Source organism: Onychostoma macrolepis, chromosome 05, assembly GCF_012432095.1.
Source record: "Onychostoma macrolepis isolate SWU-2019 chromosome 05, ASM1243209v1, whole genome shotgun sequence".
Lineage (NCBI taxonomy): Eukaryota > Metazoa > Chordata > Actinopteri > Cypriniformes > Cyprinidae > Onychostoma > Onychostoma macrolepis.
The window spans coordinates 12,724,312-12,743,530 of record NC_081159.1 but is presented as its reverse complement, the minus strand read 5'-3'; the positions used below and the strand labels follow the sequence as shown (position 1 = coordinate 12,743,530).

The window sequence follows — 19,219 nt, the reverse complement described above, 5'->3', positions numbered from 1 at the left end:
ATCTTTACGAGAGAACAGCTTGTGCAAGCTTTAACACTGACTCGCAGGAAACTGGGCACTGATGCATAAGCAGTAATGTCGCTAACAATGTGTGAGCGGGAGTGAACGAAGCCTTTTGGCCGCTGCTAATCAACTTCATCAGCACCCTGGTGCTCAACGGTGGCTCACCACAAAGCTCAAAATCTGCCCCGTATGTCCCTTCAGGGGACAGTACAGCTACTTCAGCATCAAGTCTATAATAAAAATAAAAAAAACATAGAAGTAATACAAATAAAGAAATAAATAATACCAGTCTTTCTACAGTATCAGAAGAACAGTGTATCAAATGCTGTCTGCCTACAAGAGCAATTGTGCCCTATATGCGTGAACTGTCAAATTAAAAAAAAATTTGATCAGTGATGAATTCCTATGAGTTTTCCATGACCTTTCCAGTCATTTGTGATTGATTACCGGATAAGGATTTACAAAATTCATTCAAACTCAGACTGAATTGCTAATGAATAATTTCCATAACAACCATAACAAATCAATCAATCATTTGTGAACAGCATACTATTTGGGGTGGGAAGTATGTCATTTAATGTTTTTGAAATAAGTCTCTATTGCTCACCAAGTCTGCATTTATTTGTTAAAAAAAAAATACAGTAATAGTAATATTGTGTAATATTCCAATTTAAATCTGTGTTTTATATTTGAATATAATTTAAAGTGTAATTTATTCTTGTGATGGTAAAGCTGAACTATCAGCAGGCATTATTCCAGTCTTCAGTGTCACATGATGCTTCAGAAATCATTCTAATATGCCAATTTGTTGCTTATTATCATTATTAAAAACTGCTGTGCTGCTTATTTTTTTTTTTTTTTTTGGAAACCACAATACTTTTTTCAGTATTCTTTGATGGTTCAAAAGAACAGAATTTATTTAAAATAGAAATAGATTGTATAATTAAAATTTTTTACTGGGACTTTATATTACATTATCCATAAATTAATATTTAATTAGTATGTACATTAATATTTACGATACAAATTTCTATTCATATTTAAAGATAAGCAAGACAGCACATTTTTGAGCACATTCAGTTTGACATGGTATTGGTATTGACTTCTGAATTTCAGTACCATGACCCTGGTTCACTTTATGGGCTTAATTTAATATAGCTGAGATATCTGACTTTAAATAGCTGTGCTAAGATTAGTTCATAAAGTAAGATTATGTTTTTTACAGCCTGATTTTTTTTTTACAGATTCAATCTAATTATCCAGAGAGAATTCTGCACTCAGGGCTCATGAATCATGTGAGCTGTGAATCTTGTGCCTCATACAGAGACGTCTTTGACAAATACAGCCTCAGTGATTGTGAAGTGCTCTGTAGTGGTTCACAGTAATCAGACAGAGCTAGTGATTCATCCTCATCTCCACTCAGTTCCATGACTGCTTTCGGCCCTCATATGCACTGATCTGACTTTTCATTATGTATCTGTGTGTTTGTTCCAATCGTTAAATTACTACACTGTGTTGTACATCCTTGTGTGTCATATAAAATACTGCGTGATGCTACAGTATGATTCAGTGCAATGCTTCAGTGCACACTGATAAGAGCAAGGCTGCCTATTAATAAGAAAGCCATAGTATAATGTGAATGTGAAGCATACAGAAACACATTTGCTCTGCTATGAACACAAACCACAGATCTCTACGCATACCCTGAGACCCATTAGCCATAAATCACACTTAACCAAGAGGTCAAAAGTGTGGCTGATTACCATGGCCCAGTTAGTCTCTGCTGATGGATACACCATCTGCTTACTAAAAGCATCTCCACTGATTGTCATTCAAAAGTAACCATCCCATGAGCAAAGATAGCAAATTTCCGGGGGGTCCTCTTAAAAACGTAAAATGGATTTGTCACTTTCTGCTATCTTTTACGTCACATTCACAGTTTAAAAAAAATTGGGGTTGGTAAGTTTTTTTTAATGCTTTTGAAAGAAGTCTCTTGGTCACCAAGACATCATTTATTTGATCAAAAATGCAATAAAAACAGTAATATTGTGAAATGTTATTAGAATTTAAAATAACCATGTTCTATTTTGTTATTGTAAAATGTCACCTTATCCCTCATAAATCATTCTAATATGCTGATTTGGTGATCAAGAAACATTTCATATTATCATCATTTTTTAATCATTATCAATTTTGTTTTTCAGAATTCTTTAAGAAATACAAAGTTACAGTAAAAGGAATAGCATTTTATTAAAAATAGAAATCTTTTGTAACATTATAAATATCCTACTGCCACTTTTAATCAACAGGCATTAATTTAATAAAGTTTTAGATATATATATATATATATATATATATATATAAAAAACAAACAAACAAAGGCGACCGACTCAAAAACAGGGCCCATAACCAAGCTCCCATGAAAGCAAATTTCAAATTGCATACGTCCGGGGGGTCCTGCACCAGCCGAGCAACTGCCATTGAGATAAACGAGTAGCTTTCTCAAGGTATTACAAACCTCCTTCAACTTAACTCACAAGCCACCCGATGTCTCTGGGGGTTATGACCCATGTCAAGGCGATACTCTGACCTGGAAGCATAACATTCCTGGTGCTCCTACACCATAAGCCCACCCAGTGACTAATGTGGCTGCTTCCAGACACCATAACTCTCGGTATGTGATGGGAGTGATATAGTGGTGAGCCAGGCATGCAGAAAACAGCAGCGTATCTGATAAGACACACCACCAGCGGTGGGTAAAGTTCCTCCCCCAGTCAGATTGCATTTCATAAGACGGGTCAGTTTGGCTCTGATCACACAGTAACAGGGTCTGATCCTAGATGACTATGATTCTCAGAAGAACAGGCTACAGGTCCAAAATCAGATCAAGAGGGGTTTCATGCGGAGGCAGAGGCCACTGGCTTGTGTGGGTCTGTTATTGTGAAGAATGGTGGTAACAAAGGCATGTGGGTTGGTGAATCATCCAACAAAAGCAGTGATTTTCAGATGCTCATGCATGTGTGAGCACACTTGTTCTGAGTAATTTTCTATGAAGGCCAGGTATAATTAAATAGTAATCTTCTAAAATCCAAACTGTTATTTGTCTACAAAACAGTGTGCAAAAACAAAGACCAGGGTGTGAAGCGAACACAAATGGTGCTTCCGTGATGAACCAGATTTAAATGTCTCATTATGGAACGAGCTGCGCGAAGCGTCACACTGGAGGAACAGATCCAGCGACGCAGGTTTTAGCGTGGATTAGACTCTGGGTGGTGATGGCGCCGGGTTGACCGAGTTCAAGCCTGGGGTTCTCACAGCCAAGCATAATCTCTGCATATCCACCATGTTTTAAGTGCCAGCTCTTGCCTGATTAACCAAAACCTTCAAAAACAAAAAAGCCTGTAATTAATACTTCCAAACATCAATACAATCATGGTGTAATGGAGGATTAAAAGAAAATAAAAGGAACTTATTTTATACAGGGAGATTTTACACAATTGTTGTTTTGACTGCACAGTGAATCACATACAGGATTGCAGAACTACTTTTTAATTTTAACCACCTCTCATGATACTAAATACTAAACTCATAAGGTGCCATCTCAGGTATTTTGTTAACTTCGGCAATTTTGTTAAACTCACTTCCTACTTGCAAAACCCTGTCCTCAAAGATGTCAGCAAACTGAAATGATTCACTAATCATTTCTAATTTAGCTATGCACCCTTGCTAAACACAAGTATTTATGTTTTCAATGACCCCGTATTTTTGAATAATAGTGTATATACTAGCTCTGCACCAGTCTAGGCCAGTCTATCAGACAGATTTTCTTGTTAAGGTTAGCTGTACTATTGTACACTATTTTCAGACCAATTCTCAACTGGGCTGAGCTCAGCACTTTGATTGAGCCATTACACAACATTAATCTTGTTTTTCTTGAACCACTATATTGTTAATTTGGGCCTTGTGTTCGGGATCATTGAGAGATGCTGAGAGAAGAAGTTTTAGGTTTGGCTAATGTACTATTTACACCAGACAAACCGCTTTGACAAAAGGCTCTTTCTTGGTTTCATCTTGCCACAAAATGTTTTAACATCTTGTTTAAAAGACTTACAATAAGGTTCCATTTGTTAACATTAGTTAACATAAACTAACAATGATAAATGCTTCTAAAGCAATTATTAATCTTAGTCAATACTAATTTCAACATTCACTATAAAGCGTTAGCAACATCTTTTGTTTATCAGCAAATGCAAACACTAAAATTTTACATTAACAGTAGTTAATGCATTAAGTATCAGAAACGAAGAACAAACAATAATTCTACAGCACTTATTCATCTAGGTTAATGCTAATTTCTGCATACACTAGTATATTTTTAACAAGTTAATGCATTAATGAATGATTTCACAATGAACGATAATATATTTATAAATTAAAAAATGTTAGTTAATGGCAATGAGTTGAAGCTTTTTGTAAAGTGTTACAGCCACAAGTTTTTTACCACCCTCTAATCCAGAACTTTTTCTAGGCAGCACCTGGGTTGTTTGACGCATCTTCCGCTTCCTCAGTAACTGAAACAACAGCGCCCAGTGAGACATCCTAACAACTGATATTTTTCTTCATTTATATACATGTTTATGTTTTCCCTAACTTCTCTGTAAGGCTCTTTAGTCTTTATTCTCACAGCTGTCCTTCAGATTCAAAGACCGAATACATTTTTATCTGTATGTTTATTATACAAAGAATGCTTTTAATTGAATAATTCACAAGTAGAAGCCAATTAAGACAAACTTAGACAAATGTGTCCTTGATAGAGTGATTTTTTTTTTTCTCATCTCGGTGAACTCGTATCTTCAGTTTACACAAGAATATTTCCTAACAAAAACAATGTTACATTAACTTTGAGTGTCAGTGCTGCTCAGAACTGAAAATATGACAGAACTAAACTTCAGTGTCAGATGAGAGAACTGGTTCAATTTTCTGAGTATCTGACTGTATCTGACAGATTGGCAGCTGCTGTCACCAGTAATCAAAGGTCACTTCATTTTTATTTCTCCCGAGAAAAGCAATAGATGTTGAGTGTCAGCAACACCTTGAGAGTGAATTGCATGCATATGTATGTATGTATGTATGTGTGTGTGTGTGTGTGTCTGTGTGTAATATGCTGTATCTGCTTCACATCCTCCAGGGCACAGGGAGGGAAATTGAGGCGCGCTCCCAAGGGTGGAGAGACGGTTGCCAGAAAGATTAACCCGCCTTCCTTTTATAGCCCCTGACAAGAGGTTAAATCACACGTTACAGTTCCGCACACTAACCTCTCCCTGAATAATTAGATCATGAATATTACAGTGGCTGACTCTGGCAGGCCATGGCTGATCAGTCCTGGCTGGAGAGGCTGAGGGCACTGCTAGGATATAAAAGCTGCTTTCATCACATCAACCTCATAGAAGGAAACATTTCAGTGCAAATCAAAGAAGGCTGAAGTGAAATAAATAGATAAAGTCCTCTGGACCAACATACTCCAACAAACAAAACAATGCCAAATGTAGGGCCTTATGAAATCCACTATTTTTTTTAAATTCCATTTCATTTTTTTCCAAATTCTATTTTTCCATTTAAATTTTTCTGAATTCCGCTTTTTCCCCGTTTTATTTTTCTAGGCTCTGTTTTGATGGTTAAATTAAGTTGTATTAAAGGGTTAGTTCACCCAAAAATGCTTCACGCGGATACACTGTTTACATTCAGATCAAAGTGCAAACAACATAGAAAATGTCTAGGAGGAAATCATAGGGAACTGCAAATGTTGGGCCAAAGGAGCAGGGTAAATCAAGCCTACAGATTTCATGGCTAATAACTGAAAGACTAAATCCACAGGACATGAATGACATATGGAAATATGTTATCTTTGAGCCAAATTAAAAATGAGTCTATTCCTGCATCCAAATATGCCTTCTCCAAAGTAAATAATTTTGAGGTAAATAAAACAAAGATTAGCAATGGAGTACATTTTATAGGAAAATCATTTTTCTACTTTTCATTTTAATCCAATGTGTTACTTGCTGTAGACTAGTAGTATGCTATAGTGTGTAACTATGCAGACGGCAGGTTTTATGAGTGTCCCGAGTCAAAAGATCCCACTCACGAGTCTCTATGACATTCCGGTCCTTAGATATGACACCACTTAGTGAGCACCACTAATAAGCGTTCTCCTTTGCTGTTGTCACTGAACTGAGGTTGATTTGTGGATGGAGGCCGAGCGTGTTCATTGATATGGGAGGATGAATATTTGTCGGGTCACGGAGATAACACTACTCCACTTCACAGAAACACCTGCTCTCGGATGACTTCGGGCAGGAGCCCCTATTAATTACAGGAAGCCACTACAGAGGGACAGTCAGCATGCAATGAGACCCTGAGACATCAGCTACAGGAAGACAAATGGCCCAACCGTGACTGAATGCAGACACACACATTCTCTAGTGTGCGCACACACACTCAGCTCCCTCTCATCCTCTTCAATCAAGCTCTGTAATGCTGCCCGTGTAGGTCTTACTCACTGCCAGCCAGGCTATGCCGCATTTCAGAAACTAGGTCACATGGATGGCTTTTCATCACACAACTCCACATTATATGCTCCAAGCCGACTCGAAAACACTATAGGCTACTTCAAAACCGCATTCGTATGCATGCAAGCACAAAACAAACAGAGTTAGCATCAACAAGCACACACAAAAGACCTTCTGCTAATGGACGGTTTCTTCAAGTAACCCCACGTTCCGGTCTCTTGCACAAAAGAGGGAAATGGCTGAAGGTGTACTCGTCATTGATCGCTGAGAGACGCCTGACAAAAGGTCTCCGCTTGCCCCCGTAGCTACTCATACACTCGTTGACCCAAGCACTACACTTCTCAGACGAGAGCTTTGTGCCTGTGCATGCGTGCTTGTGTAGCTTTTGTATCTCTTATATGCATTAGTGGCACACTGGCGTTTTATAAAGCTCACCGGATCAACTTGTTTTTGCAAGATTTCAAGGGAGGACAGCAGAAGCCTAGAAGGCACCTTTGTCTTTTGACAGGATATTAAGCCTCCCTCATGTCTGTCAGCGCACCTCTCTGCACCTGCTTCTGCGAACAACTCTCTCTTTCTCTTCCCTGCACACAGGAGCGAACCGTCCTCAGAGCCAGGCCCATGTCTGATCCTGTGCTAGATTGATAACCACTGAGCTGCCTTGATAAATCAGCGGGAGGCACAAAAGGCTACAGAAGGTCTCACGTCACGCCACCTTCAGAAAACACACCTGATTTATTGGCTTGGCATGTTGACATCTACAAAGTGAATATTTCTGGAAACCTGCTTATGAAGGATGTGGCCCCAGAATCTTTTTTGACTTGCTATGAGATCCTGACGATACTCAAGATCTACAGTTTCTGCAATGGACATTCACTTAATAGTAATATGGGTTAATCCTTAAAAACGCTAATAATTAACAGTTAAATGTAATCTTTAGCAAATCTCAAAATAGCTATCCATGTTTTTACATTGATTTATTGTTATGTCTACATTCACTTGAAGCATTTAAAATGTTTTATTTTCAATTGGATAATTAGTTTAGAAAAAAAATATCACTTATCTAATGATTATCAGCCATAACATAACACCAAATAGTTATCAGCTCATCTGTACAGAATTTTAATAGCTGCTTCCTTTGTTAAAACATCTTCAAAACTTTAATTTTAACCATATTTTATTACATTTCAGAAAGTGTGGATTTGTTTTTCTGTGCTAACGGCAATTATACACATGTAAATAGTTGTTGCCACAAACATATTAAGTAGCACAACTGTTTTCAACAATGATAATAATAAAAAAAAGTTTCTTGAACAGAAAATTTGCATGATAGAATTAGAAATAGATTTCCGAAGGATCACATGACTTGACCTGAAAATTCAACTTTACTATCACAGGAATAAATAACATTTTTAAATATTAAAATATAATGGTTTTAAATAGTAGTACTATTTCACAATATTACGGTTCTTACTGTATTTTTGCTCGAATAAATGTAGTCTTTATGAGCATAGGAGATTAATTAAATAATATTACCAGCCTTTTGTAATGTATACATCACAAAATGCAACTGGAGAGAAAAATCAACGCATCTATATTGAGGCTAATCTTTCCAAACATTTCAGGTTTAAAGTCGCATAAAGTTTTAACCACAACACAATAATGTCCACTAACACAACTCAACTGTATCACTAACATTATCTGTGGAGCAAATCATTTTAAAACCGTTCTGTTTACACTTGAAACAACATTAAGAGGAGCAGTTAGCCCAATTCATTCTGCCCTTCCCTCGGGCTACACGTTCTGTTTGAGAGAACATCCCTGATAAACTCAGCAAAACATCGCCACTGATCCCGAACAAACTGTCTCAGCCAAAGGCATCAAGCCCTGTGTTACAGCACCCTGATTCTGCACTCGGCTATCCACTCGTCAACTCTGACCTGTCATTACGGGGCAATGTGATCTCTTCAGTTGAGTTCATCCAGCATAAAGACACATTCCTGGATTAGGTAGCTGAGAAAGTGAGACCATGTGCTGCGGACAGACTAGTAAACAGAGACGTTAGTTAGCCTGCAGCTCGTATTTAATAAACCCTCATTCTAGATAACAGATCTAGATGTGGCCTGACAGTTGTCACAACGGTTGACTTTTTAAAGAAAGTTTATGAGGGTCTGAGGGCCCAGAAAGGCGCATGAAGGATGAATATCTTGTTAAAGAAATGTAGGCGAGCTGAAGACAAGGTGAAGAGACGGAATGGAATGGGCCAGTTTGATCAAATAATTGCATAAGTAAAATTCCCATTTTTTGTTTTAGCTTTAAAATTCAGAAAACTCTCCAACTAGCCAATTATGAAAATCAAAAGTTTCAAGAATTAAAAGTGCACTCAGTAGTTTTGTTTGTTTATGTTGCATAGGTCGATTTAACAATAGAATTTAACAATAATGACTTATTTCTACATAAAACATACAAATATCATTCATTCATTCAGTCACACGCTACCACTCAAAGGTTTGGGGTCAAAAATACTGTAAAAAATGTAATATTGTGAAATATTATTGCAATTTAAAATAACTGTTTTTATTGTAATATTTTTTTTAAATGTCATTTGTTCCTGTGATGCAAAGCAATCATTACTCCAATCTTCATGATCACATAAAGTCACATGATCCTTCAGAAATCATTCTAATGTTTTGATGCTCAAAAATATTTCTTATCATGAATGTTGAAATAAGTTTGAAAACCGTAACTAATATTTTTCTGTAAACCATGATAGATTTTTTCCACATTCTTTGATTAATACAATTTTAAAAAACAGCATTTATTTGAAAAAGAAATCTTTCGTAACATTACAAATGTCTTCGATGTCACTGAATAAAAGTATTAATTTCTTTAAAAAAAATCTTACTGACATATACATAGCATTTTCAGTGAGGTAGTAATTACTGTGCGCATGTGCATGAAGATAATCAGATTACTTTAATGCTTACTTCAGGAACTGCAGCAGAGATTACCAGATCAATAACCCCAGCCTGTGGTCAAAGTAATAACTCTCAATTTTAAGTTAGACTCCGATACACAAACTATCATGCTTGGTAGTCACACACTAAACAACATCCTGCCCAAAACTGCTCACAACAAACAGACCAAGAAACACGGGTAATATGTCAGGCTGAACCCCCATCTCTCACACACCGAATCCAATCTCACAAACACGTGAAAGAGAGATGGACCTGTCTCAAATGTCCAACGGTGCTGAGGTTAATCTAGCGCGTCAGAAGTCACTTTCAGAACGAACACGAAGCACACGCTGCTTCAGCTCTGAACACAAACATCCATTCAGAATGACTTCTTTCACTCAGGCCCACTGAAGGTCAACGTTTACCCTTCACCTCCTCTCTCCCCATTACATACAAGCCCCGTTATTCATGCCTGCCCTCTCTCCTACTTTACCTAAATAAAAAAATAAACATTGTGGTTAAAGCAATCCCTTCCGCTTCAATCTTTTTAGCACAGGAATAATGTCATCTGTCTATTTCGGCCTGTGCAGAGATAGCATTCAACATTCAGTATTCAGCATTCTCAACAATGGGTCTTAACAGGAGCACTGATTCACTAGCCACATAAAGGGCTCCTATTCTCTGCTCTGGATCCCTCGTGCTGAAATAACACACACGCTCTGAAATTTGCACACACATACACGCTAAACAAACACACACTCACATAATGGTGCGAAATGAAAGGGTTTTCACAGGATATCCAGGTCAATTCTCCTTTTACCTTACAATAAGTATATGCACACACAAAACATGGCTACAGAGAAAGTAGTTAGTCAGAAAAAACTATAAGCTGGAAGTAAAATGAGATATTTGACAGAAACACAGCACTAATCCTCAGACATGCTTTTTAACAGGATCAGCACTACAAGATGTGTGGCAAATAGGGTTGGATCAATACCAAAATTTTGCTATCTGGTATCTTGGTTTCAATACTAAATCAAAGGCAAAAAATTAACACAGCATGGATTGACATACAAATGACTAAACAGTTTAGCAAGTTCCAATCAATCTAACATTCTTGTGTGGTTAATACACACGCAAACAAAATATGAGAAACGCAAATCTCTGCAATAACTTTTTCCACACTTTACTTTTTTATATAATGTGTTACATAATTTGAAGATGCTTTTGTACTGATGCCAGACTTATCACTCATTTATGAATAATCTTATCTTCTGGTTTCCATAGCCTACATCAAGTTAAATAAAAAAAATATGAGTTCCCTTACATTTTCATTTCATTTCAAGCATTTAGCTAACTAGCCTATTGAAAACTAGACAGTTATTTATGTAATGATGAATGGTTCAATGGTCTAAAGTCAATTTGGATAAACGAAAACATGCTAAATGAAGAAACAAAGAACACAAGTCTATAACTTTGTTGTAATATATATATATATATATATATATATATATATATATATATATAGCATATCATTACAGTGATAAAAACACCTACAATATTTATGATATTTTGCTCATTCCATCTGGATCTGAGTTGAAATGAAAATTTATGAATCTCAGACATTAACTTTTATTATTTAAGTCACAGAAACTGATGAATTGTACAGCACGTTGCCATGTAGGTCAGGTACCATAATTTGTAAAATGATGATTGTTGTAGTTAATTAATGCCAGTATACCATAGCCAACACAAGATAACAAAGAGAAACAAGTCTACGTTTTCCAGTTTTATCATGAAGAATAAAAGAACACAAAGAAAGAAAGAAATTGCAAAAAAATCAAGAGATCCAAAAGAAATGCACAATCTTAGATTTCCGCTCATTTTTCTGAATCTCTTTAAATAATTTCTGTGAAAAGATGTTGGCCTGACTGGTGTGACAGCCTTGAGTTTGACCTGAGGGGGCTGTAGAACTTCATCAGCCAATGGGGACGGCCTCTGATAACAAGGCAACCAATGGCAAGAGCTGACAGTAAGTGCTCGCCTGTGGCAAAGAACATTCATCAAAGAGCTTTTATGAGCGGCAGAGCAGAGGCTGGCATGATAAAATTTAACAGACATGCCAAATATCCACAACACACCCCCTCCCCGCCTCTGTATCTCTCTGACTGTCAGCTGACTCAATCTGCTCCATGTAACCTGACATTAACCTTTTGATGTTTCGCCATATTTTTCTCTGTTCCATGAGGAATCAGCTATCCCATCATCCTGTCATCTCAGTGTACTATGACTTCACAATTTATTATTCCTGTCTCAATAACACACACAAAAGAGCATAGAACACAGATGAAACACACACACACACACATACACACATACACACAGAGAGAGAGAGAGAGAGACAGGTCCATGTGTTTTCTGTAGAGTTTAATACATTAAAATGGGAATCTGGCAAACACAGAAAACCATAAATTATAGCTCCTGTGCAAAACAACTGCAAAATATGCCAGATTTGTGTCAATCTGTCTGTCTCTCATTAAGAAGTGCGGCTATCTGCGTGCATGCAAATCAGCATGATTGGCAAAGGAAGGAAGAAGGATGAAGATGAATAAGCATATCAAAATGACTGTCAACAAAACATTAAAATGCCTCAAATGTATGAAAACCCAGAGGACTTGTGTAAAAATGTGGCATTCGACAGCTTTCTAGAAAAGATGGAGCTACAAATGAATGCAGAAAAGATTAAATGATTTTTAATTAAATACAACCAAATGACTATTTCAATTATTTATATTATTCTATTATTTATATCATTAATAATCTATATTATAGATTTTGTTTGTTTGTTTTGTTTTGTTTTTTTTAGCACTTTTTAAATTTCTTAAAGGGTTCCCTTCACATACATGTATGGTTGTGTGTATGACAAATACAATCTGAATTTGATCAATAATAATATAATAATAGATTGAAGAAAACAGAATATCATTGTATTCTAGGCAAGCTAAAAACTATTCCGTATAATAGACAACTACATGGACTCCGTTTAACGGTGAGGTGAAAGTTAAAAACAAACACTAGCACTTTAAAACTCCCATTTGAGACACTTCTGAGTTCAAAATGGACTTCTCCGTCACATGATTCTGCCCTCTGCCCCCTCCAGTTGGAGGCAGATCACACTTTCATCTCTTCACGACTACAGCTCAGCGTTGCCTGACCTCGGAGGTGCCAACACGCAGCAGGCCACCCTGGCACCCAAGCAGGAGATGAGAGCGCTGCCATGCTAATGGCATCTTTTCAGATTACACTGGACAGATATGCAATTTGCCAAGCAAACCCTCATTATGCAGCAGGGCAGAGACAGAAGGGAGGGTCAGATATCCCGTTCCAGAGGTCTTATCTAGAGCCGTAAACAGATAAGAGCAGATGACTGCTGCCCTACTGCTCAACTTACAGACAGATGCACAGACAGGGGGGATAAACACGTTCCTGTTCTACAGCATGAGACACACACACCAAAATACAGATCTAATCCCTGCTGTAGAATAGGTGTCATCATACTGGCCATATCACTCGGACACATGCATGCACACACTTCCCTTTTACAGGTACCATAGTAACTCTACTTCCATGCTAAAAGGGAGACAGGCTGTGTTTGTCTGTTGTTTGTCATATTTAGGCAGTTGACATTTAAGAATTTCCTGTTTTATTCTAGAGAACAAGACATGGAAATCTCTAGTTAAACTGTCCTGATACACAGAAAAAAATATTTGATTAGGGAATTGTTTTGGCACATTATACTAGGCTTAAACCTCAGATTGGTGAGACGTAGTGTGACTACTGATCTACTGAAATGAAGCTTTTGATAATGTACATTCATTATTCTAGTATTTGTTTTTATGAAACAGAATAAAACACCACTGAGAATTATGTTAATTTATTTTAATCTAATTGGACTAATTAAAAAAACTAATAAAAAAAAAAGATTTTACAGCTTTTATAGCTAAAACTGCAGGGTTTTTTTTTTAGCTTTTATAGCTAAAACTGAGACTGAATTGAGCTGATCTGAATGCACAATATATGTTACAAAATCCCAAATCTGGTATTAGTCATAAAACATTGTGTTGCAAACTGAATAAGAAATTTTGAATGAACGCTAAAACTGTTGTTTGTGTAGTTATCTAGTGTATCTAAATATATCATGGAAGTATTTATCATGCAATGTGGCATGAAATACGCTTTTTGTTTGGCAGTTGTGTTTAAACCAGGTTTCAGTGGCTACAATCAGCTTTCATCCCTGCAGCATACTTACTGCCACGTGACAATGTCTATTATCTAAAAATGACAAAAACATTACGGTCCTGTGTTTGAACAGTGTCATGCCTCATGACTTTCTGATGCTATCTGATCTTCCTGGTTGAGCAAACACTGTGTCAATGGTGCCTAAATAAATGATTGGTCATTATAAACTTTAGAACTCATATTAACCACTTCTCACACAAAATACGTTTATCGATGGCAAACCTTTGACTGCATATGGGTTGCTAATTAACTTTTTTGGTATATTTTACAATTGAAAATCATAAAATTCGTTTTATACAAGTGAGAAAAATTAACTGGTTAAACTAAGAATACATTACAAATGAGCAATGAAAACAGTTTTAAGATGTATTACTGCTTTTTAAATGCATGACACCGTCACCATATAAAAATTTCAAGGTTTCCATATGGATGGTTCAAAGCTATCAGTTCCAGCATAACTTCATCAATCACTTCATTTCCTGCAAATCCTGTTTCAGGCATGACTGCGGTCAATTTAGTGCTGAACTGAGCGCAGTTACGCTATTACACAAAGTACACATTATAAAAGTTATTCCCTTGTCCTCTGTGCTAATTCATAGAAATTTTACTTAAACTTTCTGAAACTTATAGTAACGCTAGCTTGGCAAAATACACAAACACTACCACAAACGCAGTTAGCAGCTATATAAACCCCGGTACAAATCTCTTTCACACAGACTGCTATGCTTTATCTACCCTCAACTGGATAGCCAACAAACCGAATCCAGTTGTAAACAAAACAGAAAATTGACATACCAATCATTGAGGCCCTGTAAGACAACCTAAACCTGTCCGGTAAAAGCATACGGCCCAATTGGCCTCAATGACATCAGGCTCCTCACTCTCATCTAACAGGCTTATCTGAGTCTCTTTCTCAGCTGATCTCTTCAGACCTGCAGTTTACCCTCATACAAAGGGATTTTATGAGTCAGGCCACAGCTGCTTGCTTTAGGGTGCAGGAAAAGAGAGATCTGGTCTGTTTGAAGCGATATAAAGGGCAGGCACGGGAGAGAGACGGCAGTGAGGCTTTATGGCTCTAGTGTAACTAAAGATGTTGAGAACTGAAAAAGAGTGTGAGTGTGTGTGTGTGGCCTGGTTTAACAGCTGGGTGTTTCACTCTCACTCTCAATAGGTGGGGAAAGAGATGAGACACAGACCTGCGTACATGCATTTTTCTCCAACTAATGTGCAGTGGAAAACAGCTGTGCAAATGAACATGCACACCACAAACACACACAGGCTGGATGTGCAAGCTTTGATCGGCAAGCTCGATCAGGCTCTCTTGCAAGCCAAATAAATGCTGTTATATAATTAGGAACAAGGTTGAAAGAGTCATTTTCATTTGGTTTTTAACAGTGGTTTTTAACAATGCCTTTTTTAAAGATTGAACTAAGATTTAACTATTAAACTAACAACTGATAAACAAAATTCAGAATCTCAGAAATTCAGAAACTTTCTCTGTGTTTGAAAACTCATTAATAGATGCACATAAATGCAGAAGATCAATGTGTTAAAGGAAAAGTTCACGCAAAATCTGCTAAAAATGTACTTTTAAATGTAGAAATTCACTGGACAATTTAATTTTCACTGGAAAAATTACATTTAGTAAAAGGCTGCTATTTTAACTGGAAGCAACATTTTGAAGTTAAAAACATCCGAATAATGGATTAGATTTTTTACAAACTCACAGGTTTTCACTTCACAAGACATTGAGTTTTTAGGCAAATTTTCATTTTGGGTTGAAACTGTCCTTTAAATTGATCTCACAAATCACCACGTTCAGGTTCTGACGAACACACAGCCCATAAGTTATCATCATTAGTGAAGAACTACTGCCACTTGGGTTCCTCTCAATCACTTGCGCTGTAATTTGTCATCTGCTGACTCACAAGCTGTGATTGCTCGTCCTTCAGTTGAGAAATCTGTCCATTTGGACCTCGTTCAACTGATATTCAAAATCGCAAGATTGTCTGTGTCTCTCACAGCAATTACTGTCAGTATTTACAACATGACACTGAGCCTCAAAGGCAAAGGACTTGAACCAACACCCAGGAGAAAAAAAAAAAAAATCACATGATTGCAGATTGTGACATTCCTCATGCCTGAATCTTCAAATACAACTTCGTGACCGCATATACCACAAAACTATTTAATAAAATATGGTCAGTGATAATCACATGGTCAGAAATGTTCATTATCTCTCTCCAGCTTACAAAAGCAGCAAGGCATATCTCTTTCTGGAATAAGACAAATTTATGGTATTCATAAAATGAAAAAAAAAACAGGTTACCACGTTTGGCATTTGCTCTGTAATGACTGAGTCTATCTTACCATTAATTGTAAACATTAACCCCTTAAAGTCAAATACTCTTTCTCTCTCTATTTACCTCTTGCTTAGCAAAGGCAGGTCAATTAAACATAAACCACTTAAAGAGGAGAATGCAGCCATAAGCCCTCCATGCACACTCATAGAGGAATGCGTTAATTATCAAATGCATTAGCAGGTTGCCATGCGTTGCAAAACCAAGCACCTGGAGATATTTTAACACCGTGACCACATGGCTATTCCATTAGCAAAGGTTACTGACTACACAATGGATAATCACATGACATTTAAGCAATATCGCTTGAGCAAAAATTCACTGTAAAAAAACAAAAAACAAAAAAAAACAACTACATATTTTCAAGTTTGCGTGACTTATGATTAATGAATACTAAGATTTGTGAATTAGGGTTCTTAAAACTGCATAAAAACCTATGCTAGGCCAACCGAATTCTCCCTAATGTTGCCCCAACTAGTCAAACAGAGTTGAACAAATTGACAAAAATTGACAAAAAAACAAATTGAACAATATTGCTAAAATGTTAAGGGTCTGTGAATTCCCAGCATGCATTGCAGCTTGAACACATTATATGGTTATTGGTTACTGTCATGGGATTATTGTTTTGTTATTGTTAGTTATTTGTTGTGTTGTGCTGTTAAGAGCTCATAATTTTACATTAGTTGATTGCCACCATTCTTAAGGTTTGTGTCAAGTATCTATGTACAAATTTCTAAAACTAGATCCCAAAAATCTTTCATTTTTATGGTGTTTGCACTTTCAAAATCAAAGATATCATAAAACTATCACGTCATATGAGGCCACGGGTAAACTTAGCAGTGTTGATATTCAGTACTAAACCAAGATTGTGTTATTATTTTTATACAACAGCTCTATAAACAACTAATATGGAGTAATGTGTGTCAAACAAACGTTTGGTTACCACATGTATTCTCTGCCAATGTAGATGTTTACAAAAAAAGCCAAAGCCTTAAGCTATGCATGCCACTAAATATTAATATGCATATTCTGTATGATATATTTTTTGATTCTTGGTATTCTGTATGATATGCATAAAGTGTCTAATGAATGAAAAACGGATCAGCCAAATAAAGACTAGTTACTCTGACAAAAAAAAAAAAAAAATTACAAAAAGTTGTGGATTTTATGACTGCAGAAGGAACAAATGCAGGAGTGAAAATGTTTTTATGTATGAGTAGGCATGCATATTTAAGCACTGCCCCCGTGATCCATTCAAAAAGCCAAATCACATAATGGCTCCTCATAGAAGAAGAGAAACGTTACACCCAGATGTCAAAATGATCCTTCACCACGCTCGATAATTGTACTGAGAATAGGAGACCGTGTTTCTCTGGAAATAGGAGTCTGAAATTTAATTATCCAGCCTTTGGAAAATGTAGGGCAGACAGAAGACAGCGCAATGATATAAAACTGCACTCAGTGGGTAACTAATGTCAAGCTCCGGGTTTAACTGAGTGAGCACAAGATACCGGAGCCGTAAATCAAATAAACACTCTCTAGCCTTAGGTAATTGCGCTTTTAAGACTGGTTAAAAATAATTCATGAAAAAAAGAAAAGCACGTGAACACACAAACCAACAGCAAATGTCTCAGAACCGATGATGCTCTAGGTATTCTTCACATTCCATTTATGTTTACATAGGTCATCCTCAAAATATGTTAAAGCTAAACTTTTGCATTACAATAACAATTCACTGAGCATGCAATGCAGGAATGTTTATGCCAGTGATTCATGTTGTTTGCCAGTTACACAGATGGGAAAAGCTCAGTGCTGCCAAGAGTCTGCTGACTGCATGAAATCCTCTGATGAAAACACGCAACACGGTCGGAGATCACAACATATGGTCAAGAATAAAATACGGCAAGTCTACTAATACACATTAAGCTTTAATCTTACCCCGGGATCGAGTTATTTACGGATGACATTCGACGCAATCATTTAGCTCCAATCCACAAGACCGAAATGCATGGTTAAAGATCCCCTGGACCGCGACAGAAAGTGGCCAATTCAACACGGGCAGCCGCGCAGACACCTACACCAGATTGAGCAGTAGCGTCTATCGCTCTGGTTTCTCCGCCAACTAGCCCCGCCCAATTTTAATACATCAACACGGAAGCTTTCCTCCCATTGGCTCTCGGTTAGACTAGGACGCGTCTAGCAGCGCGTTCGACCAATCACGTCGGCTTCTGAAATTAAACAGGGGCGGGATTCAGAGTTGGAAGTCATGCGGGCGGATGCGATGCATGACGTCAACCCTTTGTTACCTTGCCGACCCCTTTCATCTGAAACAGCACTTATCTACGAGTCTAAAACATAACGAAATTAATTCATAAACATCTTGGTGCAGACGGTGCACTTTCAGAAGCTAGTTGCAGGGGTTTTAATTTACAGAAAGCACCATTCAAGGCAAACACAACGAGTATTCTATTGAAGCAGGTGCAATCGGTAAAACACGTTGGATGTACATTTTAATTTCAATGAAACAAAGACTATACTTGCTGCATGGGTGGCCAGTGTTGTTACATGAAACCAGGTGATTCTTCTGTGATTTCTTTGCACTCAAAAGATTTATAACGACTCCATCTGTCTAGACTAAAGCTGAGATTTATGACAGAGCAACTGTACATTGCTATCCAAATGGCCAAGCGTCGTTCACAAAAGTCGCGCATGTATGTGGATCGCAGTCAATTCTCCGCAAACCATAATAAACCCTCTAATGATATGCGACTTTATAACTTTCCATCCACCAGCCAATCTGCTGTCGGCTGTCAAAACCCCCAGCTTCAAATACCGCACTGCTTCTCGGCGGAGAAATCCCCGGTGACATTTCGAGACAACGCCTTTGATATTCAGCAAAGGTCACAGCCATACATTTATTTATTTTTTTTTTGTCGAGAGGAACAAATGTGAAGTCTGCAGTCTGCCCTCAAAAAGGCCCTGTAACAACACCAAGTATCCCTAAAACGCACCCTACGCTATAGAAATACTTAAC

At 37.2% G+C, this 19,219-nt stretch overlaps 1 protein-coding gene across 1 annotated transcript in view; it reads right to left on the bottom strand.

The window, feature by feature from the left end:
* The window catches only part of fam222ba (family with sequence similarity 222 member Ba), a 40,242-nt gene extending 21,955 nt beyond the window's left edge, over window positions 1-18,287 (bottom strand). The window contains 1 exon segment of the mRNA XM_058775297.1: window positions 18,124-18,287. The gene's annotated coding sequence lies outside the window, so the exon portion shown is untranslated.
* Between the last annotated feature and the right edge of the window lie 932 nt (window positions 18,288-19,219).